This window comes from Ostrea edulis, chromosome 5 (genome assembly GCF_947568905.1).
Source record: "Ostrea edulis chromosome 5, xbOstEdul1.1, whole genome shotgun sequence".
NCBI lineage: Eukaryota > Metazoa > Mollusca > Bivalvia > Ostreida > Ostreidae > Ostrea > Ostrea edulis.
In genome coordinates this window covers 4,384,776-4,392,068 of record NC_079168.1, presented here as the reverse complement: position 1 = coordinate 4,392,068, position 7,293 = coordinate 4,384,776, and positions in this window count along the sequence as shown.

Genomic DNA, 7,293 nt, shown 5'->3' with positions numbered 1-7,293 from the left:
TGTGTCACAAAATGTATATTTGGATATGATCAACAAATAAATCGATCAGAACGAGTTGCGGTTAACTGACTCGCAATTTTATCTTCGAATGTCATATATATATATATATATATATATATATATATATATATATATATATACACCGTATATACTCGCCTATAAGTCGGTCCGCCTATAAGTCGGTTGTATTTTTTAAGGTTATTTTATAGGAATTTGCCATTGACCCGCTTATAAGTCGGTACAAATTTTTGTCAGAATCGGTCGACAATTTCAAGTCAATGCTCTACTGTTTTTACCTATGTTTCAAAAAATATTTTGAGAAATTAATAATTAAGAGGTGCTCAATATCCAAGCCATACCTGTTTGGGGTTTAAACGCTACCCTTGATCTGTTATGGGCAATGATCCCTTGTTTACCTAATTATGGTCTCCTAATTACCAGTACCTGACACTGTGTGACTGTTTACTTAGTGGTACGGGCCTCGCGAAAACTGTTATTGTGGGATTCCGGTATAATTCATTGTATCAACAATTTTAAGAGTCAAGAATGATGATCTAAATTATCTGTGAACAATATTCAATCTTTTATGAAATATATTTCAGCCAGTATACATATGAATATTTCAATATTAAATCGGGTTCGTAATTCAATTTTACCGATAACGATAGATTAGTTGAATATTGAAAGTATTAATTATATAGCGGTATGTAAATAATTTTTAACTAGTTAAAAATATGCAAATACTTGAACTTTATACATAATTTTAAAATACATAAACAATACAATATGTCTAGATAATCATTTGTGTGGTAGTCCATAATAATCGTCGGAGTTGTTTAAAAAACACCACATTACGCCGCCCAGAAAAATACCAATCTTCTTAGAACGCGCCTAGATAAGTCGGACATAGAGTTTTGGACCAAAAATTGACTCCCAAAAATCCGACTTATAGGCGAGTATATACGGTATATATATATAAATAATGGAAATTAATTAACAAATTATAATACTGAATCATCTAATCATAAATGCAATCAGTTGCTCGGATGTGAGGGACATATAATGGAAGAAAGTTTAATTTCATGAACGTCATGTAATTGCATAGAATCACAAAGCTTATTAAATATACTATAAATAGAATTACATGCATTGTAATTCATCAGCATGGGAATGATTTACTTTGGAATTGCAAGGAAAGGTCATTGTCACATTCCCGTGTAAATTAGCAAGAATACCAGTAAAAAACGGAGATGCGATGTACTAACTCATTTATGCAAGAAATCAAATTTGAAAATATGAACATTTAATGCACACCACATCTTACCCATAAAAACAAACAATAACCTGTGCGTTTGATTCAAACAAGACATTATCTATACATTTCATACGTACAACATATCATATATAAATTTGATATACAACACACATTACCTGCACATATGATACAAAAATCACATTAACTGCATATCTAATCTAAACAAAATACACGTATACCCATATTTCTGTAGCAACATTCCATTATTACCGGCATATGGCGTTTATGTCTCTCAACTGATCAAATATGCGAGAGCATGTTCTATTTATGATCAGTTTTTAAATCGAAGCAGGTTACTGACAAATAAGTTCATAATCCAGAAGTTTCAACAGTCTCAATTAAAGTCAGCATTTCGCAAATTATGTGGTAGGTACTATGATATAGTTTGCTAATACAACCTTCATTGGGTCAAGGGCTATCTAATATGTTTCATACCAATTGTTTGGTCGGTCGTGGTTCTCCATTTCTGATTACAGATTACTCCGTGTACCAGATCTAGATATACATGTAAGGCTCATGATTTGCAAATACATTCTGTCATTAACTTTCCCAAATTTCATCGTCTTCACTAGAACCACTTGTTCAATTTCAATCAAACTTGGGACAAATCATTCTCGGGTAAATGGGATTCAAGTATAGCAAGTAAAGGGCTATGCTCTTTTCAAATGGGAAATAATGAAGTAAAAATATTAAACGGGGGAATTTAAAAATGAATTGAAGAACAACCACTGGGCCATAAGAATTGAAAAAAGAATCCTGACAAAGTGTAGATTCAGAATCGGTCAAATCCTGACCCCCAAGGGGAGGGGTGGGGGGTGGGGTGGGGGGTGGTAGTGTGAGACCACAGTAGGGTATCGAAGTTTTACATTGAAATATATTGAAAAAAGCTTTAAAGCTCTTCACAAGAACAGGACCATTAAATTAAAGAGTCATAAATATATTTCAATAAAAATATCTCCATGTTATTCAGATTCATATTTGTTCAAATTATGGCACCCGGGGGTAGGGTGGGGCAATAATATGGGGATCAAAGTTTGACATAAGAATATATGGTGGAAATCGTGAAATATCTTTTCAATATCAGCAGAGTCATGGTTATTTACATGTATATTAATATGTAAAATGTTAGTGCAGATTCAAGTTTGTTCAAATTGTGGTACGGTGCGGCTACAATAGAGAATCAAAGTGCTATATGGGGGATGTATATGGGGAATCTTTGAAATCGTCTCAGCAACAGCAGAGTCATGATTAGTCACGAATTAAGATCGAAGATATCGATGCAACAATCCCCAGCGACAATGTCGGTCACCGCCTCTCTGGGTGACCCCTCATAAACAGTCAGCCCCAAGGTGTCTGTAGCTCACACTCAGTCCGCGAGCGCCAATCGGAGTTTAGAAGAAAGCAGCCAAACTGACCTTTCATCGACTTCCCAGAAAAGTGTCTAGAGACTATACCAGTAGCGGCGAAGAGGAGGAATCATCCGACCCAGATAGTTTTGTGCAAGGTAAAAATTCTATTTCATGAAGGTAGCTCATTCCATTAAATTTGTATTTAATGGCTCGATAAAGCATCTCTTATGAAGTATGATTTCACCATCGAAAGAGTGATACAAGCTCTCAATTATTTTATGATTTTTTTTTATGATTTTTCACGGAATGATAAAAGGGTGTTTCGTTTGCAAATAAGAGATTCTAGAGTCCAATTTTCGCTGTAATTTGGTGTATGATATAAATATCTATTAAAACATGCCTACAACATTCAGATTTTTCATGTCTTTGTTTTCAGATTTCAAAGCACAAGACCAACTACATGCGGCCAGCTTCTGTGGCGCTCCCAGATCCTCTCTGGGCCTACATGAAATCATACAACAACATGGTTAGGACCCTACCCAAGTACAACACTGTGAAGATGAATTATCATACATGTTCGTCAGCGTGAAGGACCACTCTTCCGTTCCTGTACCCTTGACAACCAGTGGCATCCACAAAGCCATCAACAACTTGTGGCAGACATTTCATGGGAGGTAATCCAACGTCAGTGCAACCCTCATGATGAAGTCGGTCGTAACGGGAGTTAGGAAGAGCCATCCGTGGTCCTGCGCTCCCCTGGCGGCTCATATGAGCCACCAGTCGTCAACTGCAGACAAGTATTACAACATGCAGAGTCGACAGGACATGACCCTCCCCAGTTCGTCGGTGATCACCAAAACTATGACGGGTTAAGATAGGGTTCATTACATCATTGGTCGCATTATTCCTGTCTTTTTTCCTTTTTATCTTACTTAAGTTATTGTGATTATTTTTAAATTCAATTCAGATGAACACATCAGCCTTGTCTGGAGAAACTCTAGAAACAACAACAGCCCCACGGGATACCCTGGCAATAGAGGACGTGCCTCCGTCTACCTCCCAGACAGCCTCCTTCTACCTCCCAGACAGCCTCCGTCTACCTCCCAGACAGCCTCCTTCTACCTCCCAGACAGCCTCCGTCTACCTTCCAGACATCCTCTTCTTAGAAAGAAGACTTAGATGACGTACAGATGGAGGTAAGGACCCTTAGAAACACCATGGTAGTTCTTGAATGTACAAATGGGTCTTAATCAAAATGATTAAATTATTTTTCCCCATTACATAGCATGGAAGGAGGACTTTCACATAGACGGGGGTGAAGAGCATCGTCCGCCTATGTGGTGTCCTGATCAAGAACGGGGGCATTACACAATCTTCAGTCATCCCGGCCCTCGGTGATGCAGCGGACGGTGTCGCCCTGATGCTCCAAGTCCAGAGTAGGATCGGGTCTTCTTTCCGAAAGAAGCTTACCGACCGAGTGCGGTACGAGAGGAAAAACTTCAAGAGACTGAGCAGGAGGAAGACAAATGATGATTAACATGCGACATAAACTTATAATGACTTTTGAAAACTGCAATTAGCAGTATAGAAGTGAGACAATTTCCAAACTTTGTTTTTTATTGATAATTTATTTTCAAATGTCATGACATGATTACATAATACATTAATAATAATCTTATTAATAATAACAATGATTTGACTCTGATTCTATGACTTTGTTATTTCATTTTTGGCCCTTCTAGTCTCATCCGTCCCTTCACAAATGAACATAGAAAAACGATACAAAAGGGCCAACCTGGTTAAGATTTGGGGTTAAGTCTCGATCAGGTTACATATTAGTTCTCAAGTGACATCAAGAGGAGCAGGTTGAGTGTTTGTCCTTTCTGTCCGAAATTTTAATCTTGCTTTTACCTTTTCAATGGGGAGGATAAAAGGTGAAGATAACGAAGTGATCAATCTCATAACTCCTATAAGCAATACAAAATAGAGAGTTGGACAAACACGGACCCTTGGATTTACCAAAGGTGGAAACAGTTGTATAGGAGGAGTAAGCATCCCCTGTCGACCGGTCACATCCGCCGTGAGCCCTATATCTTGATCAGGTAAACGAAGTTATCCGTAGTCAAAATCAGTGTGCCAAGAACGGCCCAACAATCGGTATGAAACACGCCAGACAGCATTTGACCCAATAATGCATGTATGCACTCCTTGGAAGACCCTTTTCTCTATACCAAAGTCTGCAACCTTGTGACCTTGACCTTAGCCTACTTTTAAGATAACCTAGCCTAAACAATATCTCCTAAACTATTTAAGGTAGGACTTTCATCTTTTGTATATAGATTCCTTATGAAAGAAATTTCATTTTATAATGGCATGATGTTTGCTTTGTGGCCTTGGAGTTTAAACTAAATTTGAAAACACTAACCGAAACTTTAACCTTGCTCATAAGTTTAAAAGGTGTGCGATATATCTTGTTTCATATCCTTTTGACAAGACCTTTCTTATTGTGTTAAAGTGTTTGACCTTGGATGTTGACCTATAGATGTTCAGGAAAAGTTAACCTAAGCAATACATGTATATACCGAAGTACTTAAGGTACGGTTGGTCTAGAGGTTAGAGCTTTCGTCCTACATAGGAAAGGCCGGGTTCGAATCCCGACCACGACAGACCTACATGTAAGTCGTAAAAACAGGTAGTGACAGTTCCATCGCCAAACGCTCGGCATCAGGTGCGAATAATAATCCTCAATGTCGGATGTCCCGTGTAAAGGCGTTTGAATAAATTTTGCCTCGTAAGAATATTGAATGATTGTGCGGCCTAACAATCGGTATGAAACACGTCAGACAGCATTTGACCCAATGATAGGTTGTATTGGCAAACTAGATCGTAATAACGACCATAGAATTTGTGATATGCTGACTTTAAACGAAACTGTTGAAATCCCTGTAACATCAGTTTGTTTGTCAGTAGCCTGCTTCGATTTAAAAACTGACCATACGCAGAACAAGCTCTTGCGTATCAAATCAGTTGAGAGATATTAACACCACATACAGGTGATAATGGAATATTGCTACATAAATATGGAAAATTGATGATGGAGAAGTTGAAATCACCCCGTTTGTCATAAAGTTGAGTTGTTAGTTTGCCGTTAATTTCTAATTTCAATAAAATATCTATTAATGAGGCAGAAGTGGACGACTCTGTGGTGTCTTTTGTTTCGATTTCACAGGGATATATCGAATTATCATATGAATGAAAATTATTGTTAATAGATAAAACGTCAATATACCTAAATGTTGAATTGAAGGCCACAGCAAGATATTTTTTCTTCTCACGTAGAAGGTTTTAAATAAATTCTGCTTCATATGAATATAAACAAGAGGCCCATGGGTCACATCGCTCACCGGAGTCACCTTGGTCCATATCAGAAGACTTTCTATGTACCGTATATACTCGCCTATAAGTCGGATTTTTGGGAGTCAATTTTTGGTCCAAAACTCTTAAATGTCCGACTAATCTAGGCGCGTCCTAAGAAGATTGGTATTTTTCTGGGCGGCGTAATGTAGTGTTTTTTAAACAACTCCGACCATTATCATGGACTGCCACACAGATGATTATTGTTCACAAATATTTAGACATATTGTATTGTTTATGTATTTTAAAATTATGTATAAAGTACAAGTATTTACATATTTTTATCTAGTTAAAAATTATTTACATACCGATAACTAATACTTTCAATTCAACTAATCTAGCGTTTATCGGTAAAATTGAATTACAAACCCGATTTAAGATTGAAATATTCATATGTATACCGGCTGAAATATATTTCATAAAAGATTGAATATTGTTAACAGATAATTTAGATTATCATTCTTGACTCTTAAAAACTCTATTGTTGATACAATGAATTATACCAGAATCCCACAATAACAGTTTTCGAGAGGCACGTGCCACTAAGTAAACACGGTGTCAGGTACTGGTAATTAGGAGACCATAATTGCTTAGGTAAACAAGGGATCATCCTCCATAATAGATCAAGGGATGCGTTTAAACCCCAAACAGATATGGCTTGGATATTGAGCACCTCATAATTATTAATTTCTCAAAATATTATTTGAAACATAGGTAAAAACACTAGAGCATTGACTTGAAATTGTCAACCGATTCTGACAAAAATTGTACCGACTTATAAGCGGGTCAATGGCAAATTCCTACAAAATAACCTAAAAAATACATCCGACGTATAGGCGAGTATATACGGTATATTTGCATGTAAAACCGTAGTCCCTATTATGGCCCCAAACGTATCCCTGGAGGCCATGGTTTTTGCAAACTTGAATCTACACTATGTCAGAAAGTTTTCATGTAAATGTGAACTTCTTTGGCCCAATGGTTTTTGAGAAGATTTTCCCTATATATTTGTATGTAAAACTTTGATCCCTTATTGTGGCCCTATCCTACCCCAGCGGGCCAGGATTTTAACAAACCTGAATCTGCACTATATCAGGAAGCTTTCACATAAATCTCAGCTTTTCTGGCTCAGTGCTTCTTGAGAAGAAGATTTTTAAAGATTTTTCATATATATTTGTATGTAAAACTCTGATCCCCTATTGTGGCCCCATCCGA